Source organism: Miniopterus schreibersii, assembly GCF_964146895.1.
Source record: "Miniopterus schreibersii genome assembly, chromosome: 2".
Classification (NCBI taxonomy): domain Eukaryota; kingdom Metazoa; phylum Chordata; class Mammalia; order Chiroptera; family Miniopteridae; genus Miniopterus; species Miniopterus schreibersii.
The window spans coordinates 182,302,482-182,316,904 of NC_138102.1; the positions used below are offsets into that span (position 1 = coordinate 182,302,482).

At 41.6% G+C, this 14,423-nt stretch overlaps 1 protein-coding gene across 6 annotated transcripts in view; it reads left to right on the forward strand.

Moving 5' to 3' along the window:
* The window catches only part of SGSM3 (small G protein signaling modulator 3), a 35,257-nt gene continuing 20,834 nt past the window's right edge, over nt 1-14,423 (forward strand). For 3 of the 6 annotated variants that reach the window (XM_081130603.1, XM_081130604.1, XM_081130601.1), the window contains exon 1: nt 1-137. The gene's annotated coding sequence lies outside the window, so the exon portion shown is untranslated. The remainder of the gene's footprint in view (nt 138-14,423) is intronic. The other 3 variants (XM_081130602.1, XM_081130605.1, XM_081130606.1) reach the window with 3 other exon arrangements.

A 14,423-nucleotide genomic window follows, 5' to 3' on the forward strand; every position in this document is an offset into this window, starting at 1 on the left:
GCGCGTGCGCGGTGTCGCCGCGGAGCCCTGACTGGAGCCGAGGTGCGGAGCCGCGGAGCCGCGAGCCAGACCCGCGTTGGCACCGAGGTGGCGGGGAGTCGCGGTGGCGGGGCAGCTGGACGTCTCTTGCGGGGCAGGTCAGTGCGCAGCGAGAGGTCGACGGGACTGGCTAGGTCTGCGGGGCCGGGGCCCACACGTGCCCCTCGGGTGGGGACGCGGGGGCGGCTGTGCACGGACTGACTGACCGGAGGACTGACGGCCGGGCGGAGGAGGGGAGAAGCAGCGCCCGGCCGGACGCGCTGGTGCGACGCGCGGTTTGGGGCCCCGGCCGGTGGCGGTCAGGCGCGGGCTCTCGCGCCCGAGTGCGGGGCCTGCGGGGCGGGGACGGTGCTCCGACCCGCGGGCCCCTCGCGTCCTGCTCGGGGCGGGGGCGCCTCCAGGTGGCGGGACCCCCCGGGTGGCTCAGCCTGGCCTAGTGGGAGGGGGGGGGCCGCTAGCGCCCTAGCTTAAGTGCCGGGGGCGGAGGGGGGCGCTGGAGCCCGAATGCAGACCTCGCCCTCAGGCAGCTGGGAGCAATTTACAGAAACTGCGCCAAATGGTCGGGGGGGGGGGGGGGCTTTTTTTTTTTTTTTGAAAGAACGGCTGCTTCGAGCACATTTACAGCAGCAAACTCCTCAGGAATAACTTGTAACTGCGTGTCCGGGGTCTGAACACATAGGAATATTGTTTGTGTTTTAACTTTGGGGAAATTGAGCATGTATTAGTCAGATCACCCAGTATGATTAGGGTTGGAATTTGGAAAATTATTCTCATACCCAATTTAATGATCCAGGATGCTGCTTATATGGGGGTGGGGGTGAGGGTGGGGGTAGGGGTAAAGTTTCTTTCAGTTAGTGATTATCTTATTTTCCAGCCTTGGCGCTGCACGAGAGGTTGTGGGGGGTTGCTGGCTCTTGTTTGTTTTTTGGTGGGGTATTTAAAGGTGTCCTGGAGTATTTACCCTTCTGTCTTACTCTTTCTTGGTAAATTCAAGTTCCTAATCAGACTGAAAAAACTGAATTTTTAACTTTGACTTGTTTACTTGTAGCTTTTGTGGTTATGTTTGTGATTCTTTGTGGATATACCCATATTTCTTTCTTCTTTTCCTCCTCATGTCTTACTTCCAGTTCTCTCTGAACTCTAAACGATAGTTATACCCTCTTTGTTTTACTTATGTATTTCTGTTCTCCACGATTAGTTTGTATTGATTCTAAATAAAGGTCGATATCTTTCCTGCCTTTTGGTAATCCTCAATGTGTGTAGCCTTTTCATCACTAATTGTCGAATTAGCCGGGCTTTAGTCCCCTGTCCCTCATTTCTTTTCAAGCGTGGAGGTGTGTGACCTGGGGTGGTGTGGGTGGGGTGGTGTTTGTTTCTGTTGATCAGATATAGGTAACAGGTGCATGACCAGAGCATTAACTTTAAAAGGCCGTGAATATAAAAGGGCATACTAACCTTGTGAATTTGGGATCTTGTCAGGTTGACAGAAAAGTCCATAAACTAGAGTAGTGCCTCGCAGAAATGAACCTCACATTAGGGAAGTATATTGAGAAAGGACCGCGGGGGAGAATCATCTCTAATCTTACCAGCCATCTTTCTGTGCCTGGAGTGGATGCTGGGAGCACCTGTTGGCTTAGACACTTAATGTTCTCTGTTTGTGTGTCTTTCCTCTTAATTTTCAATGAGAGTTTTGGCAGAAGCCCAAAATCTTGTACATTTAATGATTTAACATCAGTTTCACCTACTTATTCTCCAGATTGCCCCTGTTCCTCATCTGTCCCTCAGTTGGTGGCATCAGTAATTTTCCATAGCAGCCATTCATGAGCTCATGCAGACCGTCACAAGGAAGTGGGATAGCACAGAGGGTGGTTCACACAGAAGAAATCCTGTTTCTCTGCCGTCATACAGTACACAGAGACTGAGACAGGAAACCTGTACTGAAGCACAGGTTATATGGTTAAATTAGTCCGGGCTTCCGCATACAGTAGTAATCATTGATAACATTTATTGAATGTCTTCTGTTTGCTAAGTGCTGTAATTGTCACCATGAGGTATAGGTATTATTCTCATTTTATGTGTAAGTTGAAGTACAGAAATTCAGTGAATTGCCTAGTTATTGTGACAGGGCCAGAATTCAACTTCAAGTCTGACTCTGGCACTGTTGCTCTTTCTCATGTGCTGTACCGCCTTACCAATAAATATGTTCAAGTCTTTCTCATTCTTAAAAAAGTATAAAACTTTACTGTGATGACATTTCTCCTTCAAACTACTACCATTTCCTGCCCTTCTCTTCCATTTACTCCTTAGTTCATTGCAGCCTGGCTTCCACCCTCAACTCTATTGAAATTGCTCTCATGAGCTCCATTCAACCATTTATTAAATACCTACTGTACGTACCATCTTCTAGACTTACAGAGTCCAAAACATGGTTCTTGCCCTGTTTAGGGACTAATGAGGGAGAAAAAGAAATTCATACATGTCAATGTGATGTGTTAACTGCTGACCCAGCAATCTTTGCTCTTAGGAGTTGGGGGAGGAACACTTCACTGAGAAAGTGACACGAGACTGCCAACAGAGAGAAACCCTAAATTGTTTTAGACAGTGTTGTTGGGACTGCATAATTAGGTGTGTGAACTTTTAGGAGAAGCTATATCTTGCCAGTGAGAGATTATACACTTGAAATATACAGTGTAGGCTTTAGAGTCTGATAGGCCTGGGAACTGACCCTTAATTTTTCTTTTCTTTTTTTTCTTTTTTTTACTATGTCTTTATTGATTTCAGAGAGAGGAAGTGAGAGGCGGAGAGAGAGAGAGAAGCATCAGTGATGACAGAGTCATTGATCATGACCTCCTGCGCGTCCCTTACTGGGGATCAAGCCCGCAACCCAGGCATATGCCTTAACCGGAAATCGAACCGCAATCTCCTCGGTTATAGGTTGCTGCTCAACCACTGAGCCATGCCAGCAGGGCTAATTTTTTTTTATAATACCTGCCTACAATGTAAGCTCTATGAAAGCAGTCTGTCTTTTTTCACCACCTCACTTCTCCCTCCTAGAATAGTGGTAGGAGATCAGTAAATACAGGTTGTCCCCCCCAAAAAATGTATACACACTTTAACAGCTGATAGCTTAATTTTGAAAATGAAATGTATTTTAATAAACACTGCCTTTATAATTTTTCAAAGTGTGTGTATACATTTTTTTTGGAACACCCTATATTTGTTGAATGAACACTTCCTAGGATGTTGTGTTCTGCACGTGGTAGGTACTATCTAGTAGTACTATGTGATTGAGAATGTGACCCTTACTTTCAGTGGCTTATGGATTGATTTTGAAGACACCAGTGTTCGAATAGTATCACCTCCCCTTCTTTTTGACCAGTTAGGCTCGTTACGTATGGTCACAATTCATAAATCAGGAGAGAAACATTCATTTCGATAGGCACTGTTAACTGTGTCTTCACTTCTAACATTATGCTCTTTTGCACTTATAAACACATTCCTGCTTTTTTTAAGTGTGATGTAAGTTTTGTATGTATGGTTTTTTTCTGAGCTAATGATATGAATTGTTTTGGAAAGTTCTTTGGCATCATTAAATAGCTTTATCAATAAGAGTAACATCAGGCCTTGGCCAGGGTGGCTCAGTTGGTTGGAGTGGGTTTGATTCCTGGTCAGGGCACATATCTAGGTTGGAGGTTTGATCCCTGGTCAGGACATGTACAGGAGGCAGCCGTTCAATGATTCTTGCTCACATTGATGTTTTTCACTCTCTCTCTCACATCTCTATCTCCCTCTCCCTCCCTCCCTCCTTTCCCCTTCCTCTCTCTAAATGTGTGTGTGTGTGTGTGTTTATCCTTGAGTGAAAATTAAAAAAAAAAATTAACATCAGAAATGAGATTGAACACACCAATCTAGTTATCAGGCTTGTTCTTGAGAATGGCTTGATTTCCAGATAGGGCTAACTTTTTCTTTCTTTTTTTTTTTTAACAAAATGATAAGACTATTCCTGGCCCTGTCTAGATGCCTAGTTAGCCTTCTAGCTAACATTCTAAAGACATGAAACAACAGATCATTTCCCTCTTCTTGTGTTTGAGTTTCATTTGTAAATATCCTTAATTTGTGGTTAGGGTTAAAGTCCAAATACCAGTGTTTTATTTTAACTTTCTAAGTCAGTAGAAAATAGTAATTCGGAGCACCTGACAATGAAGTTAAAATTCTGGCTCTTTAACTTCCCAATGCCTCATTTCCCTTTTCTGTAAAATTGGAATAATCACTACTACTACCACCACCACTCATAATAGTAAATATTTACTGGGTATTTACCATATACTAGGCACAGAATTTTATTATATTAACTCAATCTTTATGACCACCCTCTCTATTATTTGTATTATGCCCACTTAAGTTGAGGAGACAGTCACAGAAATGCTGAGTGGCTTGCTTCAGGCCACACAAGTAAGTGGTGGGATCAGCATTTGAACCCTGGTAGTCAGACTTGAGTGTGTGCTCACCTCCTCCTTCATGGGGTTGTTGTAAAGATTAGATAAAATCTGTGTAATATGTCCGACAGGCAACCCATAAGTGCTGGCTATTAGATTTAGCTTTGAGTTTATAAGACATTTCACATTTCCTAATTTGGTTGTCCTAATTACAACAATACATTGTTGTGACCAACGTCTTACAGATAGGAAATGAGGCCTGAGTTTGGTCATTTGCACAGGTTGTACGGCAAACATGAAGGCTTTGCTGTTCCTCCACACCTTTTTTTTTTCTTTTATCCTCACCTGAGGATATGTTTTTATTGATATCAGAGAGAGAGAGAGAGAGAGAGAGAGAGAGAGGGGAACACTGATGTGAAAAGAAAGAAACATCGATTGGTTTCCTGCTTGCGTCCCGTATGTTCCCCAACTGGGGATCGAACCCCACAGCCAAAGGTTGTGCCCTGAACTGGGAATTGAACCCACAACCTTTTGGTGTATGGGATGACGCTCTAACCCACTGAGCCACTCAGCCAGGTCACACCTGGATTTTTATGCTGAATATGAGACATCACATTTTTAAAAATATGTTTTTATTTATTTTAGAGAGAGAGAGGAAGGGAGAGGGAGAGAGAGAGAGAAACATTGATTGGCTGCCTCCTGCACACTCCCTGCTGGGATTGAGCCTGCAACCTGGGCATGTGCCCTGATGGGGAATCAAACCAGGGACCTCCCAGTGCATGGGATGATGCTAAACCGAGAGCCACACTGGCCCAGGGCGAGGCATCACATTTTCAGAGTTTAGTTGACATGTGTTGTTTTGGCCTGCCCGGCATCCAGTCCAGGTTTTTGTGAGAATAGTAGCTCAGTTTTGCTCTGAGGAAACACCTGAACAAGTAGGTGGTGGGCACATGACCCAGGTTAGGCCAGTAGTAGTTAGGCAAATTGATGTGTTCCTCCTTTAATTTGAATCTTAGGTTGAATGACACAGAGACAGTCACAGCTCCTTCATCCAGGTTCATTCCTAATATATAGACGCTGGAGCTACTCTGTTATTTGTTCTCAGACACCTGATTCTTCAGCTTTTCCTCAGTTCTGTGTCCTACCTCATGTCCTTTCAATACATTCCTATATTACATAATTTGTTACCCAGAGTCAGTCTTTGTGCCTTGAAGCTGAGACTCCCTTAACTTACTGTTACATGACATGAGGCCATGTCACCTAGAAAAAGAGTTAAAATAACCGGTAACTTTAACCTGAAGAGAAATCTCAGAGAAGACCTGAAGGTTATCTTCAGATGTCTGAAGCATATAGTGTACAATGTCCATAAAAAAAAAAAAGTTGACATTACTTGCAAACAGATTTCTGCTTAAGTTAAAGCCCCAATTTGACAACTAGAGTTGTACTATCAGTATGGTACAGAGGGACAGCTTAGGAGTCACTGTGTTTGATATGGGCAATGCTTAACCTCTCTGAGCCCTGGTTTTCTCAGGTTTCTTAGCTCAGTGGTAAATGCTTAGTAAATACTTTCCTTGGTACCTCCTTTCTAATACCTCAATCCATTCACTGCCACAAAGTAAATAGGATTGGATTACCATACTTTAGGGTTATTATGTAATTATTTTCATATCTGCAATCGAAACATCTCCAGTAATTAATTATATAGATGGTATGGCCAAATAAATGCCTTAAAGATAAGATCCTTTGTAGACCTCTATGGTTTAATTATATGAGGAATAGGGACTTTATTAACTACATTTATGATCTCACTTTAAGTGCCATATGCTTCTATGTTAATATAAAACATTCAATATAAAGTTCTGAGTGGCCTTTTTTGCCAGTCAGCCCTCAAGGAGATTTATTTTTCTCAAAGGCTCTTGCCTGCTATTTTTCAGAGCTCCCTGAATGTTGAGTTGCAGTTAGCTAACCATTATTTGTTCCACTTTTACTTCTGAGGAGGTTGTGTGCCCCCAGCCCTGGTTGTGGGAATGACAGAAGGCCCGTGCAGTCCCTTGCTTTTGCTTCCTTGTCACCACCCAGGTACTACCAGGCTGTAAACTTAGGGCAATGATCCTGGGAGGGACTCAGGGAGGTAACCAGATTACCTTAGACGATTAATTATTTTACAGGAAGACCTAGAGTGGACAAGCATGGCTCAGAAGTCTGCACAGCAGAACTTCATTTAGCTGGTGCTGCTGTGCACGAAAGGGGAAGCCGTACCTGGGCTTGTGGAATTCTGGGGTGAGGTTCCTATTTCCATGGTCTGTGTTTCCACAGTCTGCTCTGCCTTGCACATTCACCCCCAACTCTTGCCTAAAGAAACACTATCCCTGGTCACAAAGGAAATATTTACTCAGGGAAGGGAAAGCAGTCCTAGCTATAAGCCTGTGGGAGCAGGAGCAGGAGTGGAGCTCAAGGTAGAGTTGATTATTGGAGTAATTTTGCTCTTCTGCTGATCCCAGTTTTGGGGGAGTCAGTTGAGAAATTTGGATGATACAGTGGGTCCTCATATGTCTTTGGCACTAAGGGAGATAAAGGGTGATATGATTAACAAACATGTTTTCAACAGGGATGACTGGGGTGACTGGAGCAGGGAGCCCATTCTGGAAGATGAGCACCATTAGCTGCGTTATCATGGTGTTCGGTGGGGCCCAAGGTTTGAGACTTTCTTTACATACTGTTGAAGAATTGCTTTACTTAGCAGCATGCTCTGAGAGAAAGTAGGTGGGTTCCAAGGTCTGAAAAAAGCATTCTATGGCTGGAGCACAGAGTGTGTGTGGAGGGCGAAGGAGAGGTAGGTACTGAGAGGTAAAGCTGCAGTGGTTAGCAGGGACTACTAGGTCATGCAGGGTCCTATAAACCAAGTTATCAACAGATGACCCGATTAGTAAATCATAGAACTTCTGGCTGTAAAGTCCGTATAATTACTGGGGAAATGCTAATAATTTAATGGTCAGTGGAGAAAAATTATTTTAAAATCTATAATAGGAAAATGGTGTATGTAGGGAAAAACAAGAGCAGAGCATAGGAGAGAGCAAAATGTGACTTACTGGGGGTGGCAAACTTGTGGCAGAATTTTTAAAAATATTTTTTTATTTCTATTATGTTGTCACGTTAGAATAAATACAAAATTCAGAGGAGGGAGAGTCCAGAACAAGCCAGTGTCCCACCTGACCCAGCTTAGGTTGTGGCTGGGGACCAGTTGCCTGGACTATGGAGGAAACCCAGGACATGTGGAGGCATTTCTGTAAAAGATTCAGAAATAGCATTTTTTTTCTTAGAGCTTATCTTACAAATTGTTGTACTTTTCTGGTCTGTTGGTTTGTAAGCATCTCTCTTCTTTTAAACTGTTTTTAGTGACTTTTGCTTTTGGGAAAGGACTTCCTACTAGAAAGCAACAGCCACCCCAGATGAAGTCACACACCTGGGGATTTAACCTTTAAAAAAAAACAGCCCGGTCTGGCGTGACTCAGCGGTTGAGCATCGACCTAGGATCCAGGTGATCGGGGTTCGATTTCCGGTCAGGGCACATGCCTGGTCAGGGGCGTGCAGGAGGCAGCCGATCAGTGACTCTCTCATCATTGATGTTTCTATTTCTCTGTCTCTCCCTCTCCTCTCTCTGAAATTAATAAAGATATATTTAAAAAAAAACTAATAGCTTGGAAACCAAGTTTTAAAGTATTGTCAGTTCTTTTTCCAGTGATTACTTAGACTATTGGGAAACTTGTTACAGTCTTTTAAAAGGTAAAGTAACAGATTTTTACCTTTTAGCAGTTTAGGGAGTTCTTGACTTCACAGGTTGCTAAGATGTCAAATTCATGCTGAGCAGTGTAAGTAAACTGTTAGTTACAAATGAGAGAGAAAGGGATCCTTTTCACAGTTATAAATAAGCTATTTCAAATAGTTTACACCTTTTTATTTTTCACTTTTGGTTTCCTTGGTTTTGTATAAACATTAAATCCCCTGAGGAGATGGATATTTAAGGTGATAGGTAGTAGCTCTGACAGGGAATGAGCAGGGAAGACAGACAGGCTACATGGGTGTTGTAAGTTCAGTGCTTCATTTGTGGACCTCAGAAAAAACTCAGGGAGAACATGTTCTTATTCCTCAATGTTCTACTATACTTAAACTGTAGTTTAAAAAATTGAGATATAATTTAAGCACCACAAAGTCACCCTTTTAAAGTATACAATGCAGAGGTTTTCAGTATATTCAGTATATAATGTGTTGTGCAACCATTACCACTGTCAAATTCCAGAATATTTTTATCATCCCAAAAAGGAGCTCCATGCCCATTTAGGGATCATTCCCTATTTCCCCTCCCTCCAGCCCCTGGCAACCACTAATCTACTTCCTGTCTCTATAGGTATGTCTATTTCAGGCGTTTCATATAAATGGAATCATATAAATATCACTGGATTCTTGCACTGAGCATATTTTCAAGGTTCATCCGTGTAGTAGCATGTATTAGTACTTCATTGCTTTTTATGGCTCAATAATAGCCCAGTACATGAATATTCACATTTTGTTTATCCATGCCTCCACTGATGAACAAACATTTGGATTGTTTTCATTTTTAAGCTATAAATAATGCTGCTGTGAATATTTGTGTGCAGGTTTTATGTGATGTAATTATTTTTAAACACAATACTTCTATACTTTGTCAAAAAAGAAAACATTAAAAATCAAGACCAGTAAACCATATTCCTACCAACTAATCCGGCCATATTCATTTTTATGTTACCTTCAACGTATGTATAATATTCCATATAATTAAGAAATCATGTATTAGAACTCTTGTCAAGATCACCAACAACCTCCATCTTGCCAAACCATAGTACTCAACCTCCAAGTGGCATGTGATGCTGATCATCCCTCCTCTGGAAACACTCTTCTCTTGGCTTCTACAGTACCACACATTACAAGCTTTCCTTCTACTTCACTGACTACTCCTCAAATTATATTTCCTATTTCTTTTTCTACCTGACTTTTAAATATTGGAAAGTTCCAAGATTCTGCATTCTCTCCTCAGCTATGATTCTAGTCCTAATGATTCCCAGATTCACTATCTCCAGTTCTGACTTCGGTGAGCTCTCTTGATTTCTAACCCTTAAACCTACTCTCCCCCAAGTTGTCCCTCATCTTGGTTAATGGGACCAAGCATTGATTCCTGCTTTCCATTACCTACCTCTGCACCACATCCAGATTTCATCCAGAATCTAGTTAGTTGTCACCATCTCAACTATTTTAGTCCAAGATAGCATCTCTCACCTGGATAGCTGTAATAGCTTCCACTCTTAACCCCTCCGTAGTTCACTCTTCACCATTTGAATGTGATTTCTCTAAAAACCTAAGTCCGAGACCTTGTCATCCCCCTGCTCAAAGTTCTCCAAAGGCTTCCTATTCAAATAGCCCTGGTTGCCCTGCCTGGTTTGGCTCAGTGGTTAGAGCATCAGCTTGCAGACTGAAGGGTCCCGGGTTCGATTCCGGCCAAGGGCACATACCTCGGTAGCAGGCTCGATTCCCAGCCCATCAGGGTGTGTGTGAGAGGCAACTAGTCAATGTGTCTCTCACGTGGATGTTTTTTTCTCTCTTCTCTTTCCACTCGCTCTGAAAAGCAGTGAAAAAAATATCCTCAGGTGAGAATTAAAAATAATAAAAATCTTAACCCTTCACTCTGGCCTACAATCTCTTGGTGATCTAGGTGCCTCTGTCTCTCCAATTTACTCTTACCATAGCTCCCCTTGTTCATTGTGTTTCACTGACATAGCTCCTTTCTGTTCCTCCAAGATCTTCCCCACCTCAGAGTCTTTGGAATGGCCATTCCTTCTGCCCATGACTCTCTATCCCTAGGTCTCTGTAGGACTGGCTTCTTGTCCTTCAGGTTTCAACTCAAGTAGCACTTCAGAGATTTCTTCCCTGGATTCTATATCACATCAGCCTTTTGTTTTATTCAGAGCACTACCACACTCTGAAATTGTCATTTATCATCTATCTGTCTGTCTATCTATTATCTATCTATCTATCTATCTATCTATCTGTCTGTCTGTCTGTCTGTCTATCTATCTATCTATCATCATCTATCTTCTGTTTGATTTTCCCCTCTAGATTGTAAGTCATTGTTGCCCTAGCACATAATATGTGTTAGAGAAATATTTGGGGATCAAATGACAAGTGTTATACACCCTTCTGGGTGTACATGCTATATTATACCATGTGTTTCCCATAATGTTAGATTCTACATAGGCTCAGTATTTCTTTAGTCCCCATAATTGGAATTCTTTTTATACTCTTGTGTCTGGCTTATTTCACTAAGCATACTATTCTTTTTTGTTATTAAGGTATACTTTACATACAGTAAAACTCACCCCTTTTAGTGTGCATTTCTGCATGCTCTGACAAATACATACAGTCATGTAATTACCAACAGTCAAGATATAGAACAGTTCTATCACCCTGAAAAATTACCCCATGTCATTATGTAATACACTCTTCCTACTGCCCCTATCCGATAAAAACTACTGGTCTGTTTTCTGTACCTATAGTTTGCCTTTTCCAGAATGTCATATAAATGGAATCATGTAGTATATAAATTTTTCAACCTGGCTTCTTTCCCTTAGCATAATGCACTTGAAGTTCATTCATGTTGTTGAGTGTATCAGTAGTTCTTTTTTTGCTGAGTAGTATTCCATTATGCACATGTACCACAGTGCTTTATCCATTCACAAGTTAAAGGACATTTGGGTTGTTTTCAGATTCTGGCAATCACAGACAAAGCTGCTGTAAACATTTACATACAGGTTTTTGTGTAAACAAAAGTTTTTATTTCACTTAGATAAATATACCTAGGAGTGGGATTCTTGGGTTGTATGGTAAGTATGTGTTTAACTTTATAAGAAACTGCCAAACCCTCTTCCAAAAGTGCTGTACCATTTTGAATTTCTATTAGCAGTGCGTGAGAGTTCTAGTTGCTCTGCATCCTCACCAGAACTTGATATTGTTAGGTTTTGGTGTTGGTAATATTGTGATTTTAATTTGCATTTCCCTAATGATTAATGGTGTTGAATATCTTTCTGCATACTTGTTTGTCATATGTATATCTTCTTTGGTAATGTTTCTGTTAAAATCTTTTTCCTGTGTTTTTTTTTTTAAATTGGGTTGTTTGTTTGTTTTTAAATTATAAGAGAAAGTTTATTTAGAAAGCCATAGAGGTAGAAAAGGTGAGGCAGCTGGGCTGCATGAGCTCAGAAAATAAGATACGGAGGCAAAAGAAGGGTCCTTGGAGCTTAGGAGAGAAAAGGGCAAAGGTAACACTGAGGGAGGAAGAAGAGGTGGAAGGGAAAGGCACGGGCACACTCCAGAGAGTGAGAAGGTGCCGGGTTGTTTTCTCCTTACTGAATTTTGAGAATTCCTTATAGTCTGTATACATGTCCTATATCAGATATGTGACTTGAATATATTTTCTACCATATGTGGCTTCTATTTGATAAAATCCAGTTTATCAATTTTTTTGTTTTCTAGATCATACTTTTAGTGTAATATGTGAGAAATCTTTGTCTAACTAAGGTCACAAACATTTTTTTCCTATGTTTTCTTCTGGAAGTTATAGTGTTTTTCCATTTAGGTCTGTCATCCTTTTTCTTTTTTTTTTAATCACCCAAGGATACTTTTTCCATTGCTTTTTCAGAGAGAGTGGAGGGAATGGTGGGGAGACATTGATGTGGGAGAGAGACATTGATTGGTTGCCTCCTGCACAAGCCCCGACTGGGGCTGGGGATTGAGCCTGCAATCGAGGTATGTGCCCTTGGCCAGCCCTTCAGTCAGCAGTCCAATACCCTAACCACTGAGCCAAACTGGCTAGGGCCTATCACACATTTTAAAAAATTAATTTATTTAATCCCCACCTGAGGATATGTTTTTAAATTTATTTTAGAGAGAAAGGAAGGGAGGGAGAGAGAGAAAGAGAAAGAAAAACAATGATCTGTTGTCTTCCCTGTTCGCCCGGACCTGGGATCAAACCCGCAACCTAGGTATGTGCCCTGACCAGGAATTGAATCTGCAACCTTTTTTTTTTATATATATATGTTTTTATTGATTTCAGAGAGAGGAAGGGAGAGGGGGAGAGAGAGAGATAGAAACATCAGTGATGAGAGAGTCACTGATTGGCTGCCTCCTGCGCAGGGATCCTCCTGTACTGGGGATCGAGCCTGCAGTCTGAGTATGTGCGCTGACCAAAAATCGAACCGTGACCTCCTGATCTATAGGTTGACACTCTACCACTGGGCCACTCTGGCCAGGCAAATCTGCAAACTTTTGATGCACAGATGACAGTCCAACCAAGGGAGCCACCTGACGAGGGCCTTTTACCCATTTAGAGTTAATATTTGTATATGGTGTGAGGTATGGATTAAGATTTTTTTTTTTTTGTAAGTGGCTGTCCAATTTTTCTAGGACCATTTGTTGAAAAGACTATCCTCCTTCCATTGATTTGCCTTGTATTTTTGTTGAAAATTAATTATGTTAGTTCCTAGAGCTGCCAATAACAAAGTGCACAACCTGTGTGACTTAGAACAGCTGTAATATTATTTCACAGTTTGAGAGTCCAGAAGTCTGAAATCTAAGTGTCAGCAGGGCCATGTTCATCTGAAACCTATAGGGGAAGATCCTTCCTTGCCTAGTCCAGCTTCTGGTAGTCCCAGACTCTTGACTTGTAACATAATTCCAGTCTCTGTTTCACATAGTATCTTCCTGGTGCATCTTCACTTTGTCTTCCCTCTATATATGTTTGTGTCCACCTTTCCCCTTTTTATAAGGATACCAGTCATATTGGATTAGGGCTCATTTTAATGATGTCAGTTTAAGTTGGCTAAATCAGCAAAGACCCAATTTCCAAATAAGGTCACATTCTGAGGTACTGGGGGTTGGAACTTCAACCTCTTTTGGAGGCACACAATTCAACCCATAACATTAATTGATCATATGTTTGGGTCTATTTCTGGATTACCTATTTTGTTCCATTGATCTATATGTCTGTCCTTTTGCCACACTGTACTGTAGCTTTATAGTAAAACATTGAAGTTAGGTAGTGTGAGTTCTCCAACTTTCTGCTTTTTCAGAATTGTTTGGAGTATTCTGGTTCCTTTGCCCATCTGTTTAAATTTTAGATTCAGCTTGTCAGTTTCTCCAAGAAATCCTTCTGGGTTTTGATTGGAATTACGTTGACTCCTTTCCTTGTTCCCAGTCTTAAGGGGAAAGCCTTCAGTCTTTCATCATTAAGTGTGATGTTAACTGTAGGATATTTGTAGGTGCCCTTTACTAGGTTAAGGAAACTTTCATCTGCTTTTAGTTTCTTGAGTTTTTATCATGAATGGATATTGACTTTTGTCAAATACTTGTTCTATTGAGTTAATTGTATAGTTTTGCTTCTTTAGTCTGTTGATACGGTTTTTAAATATTGAACAAATCTTGCATTCCCAAGATAAATCTCACTTGGTCATGATGGTACTGTTTTTATTGTATTTTTTTATGTATTGGCAGAAAGTAATTCATAATATTCTCTCTCTCTTTTTTTTGTTTTGTTAATCCTAACCTGAGGATATTTTTCCTATTGCTTTCTCAGAGAGAGTAGAAGGGAGGAAGGGAGAAGGGGAGAGGGAGAGAGAAACATCGATGTGAGAGAGCCATGTCGACTGGTTGCCTCCCGCACTCTCCCTAACCGCCGGGAGTGGTGAGCCAACCTGCAACCCAGGTCTGTGCCCTTGACAGGGAATCGAACCCAAGATCCTTCGGCCCAAGGATCCATGTTCTAACCACTGAGCCACGCCAGCCAGGGCCATAATATTCTCTTATTATCCTTTTAATGCCGGTAGGATTTACAGTGATATATCCTTTCATATCCTTTCATACCAT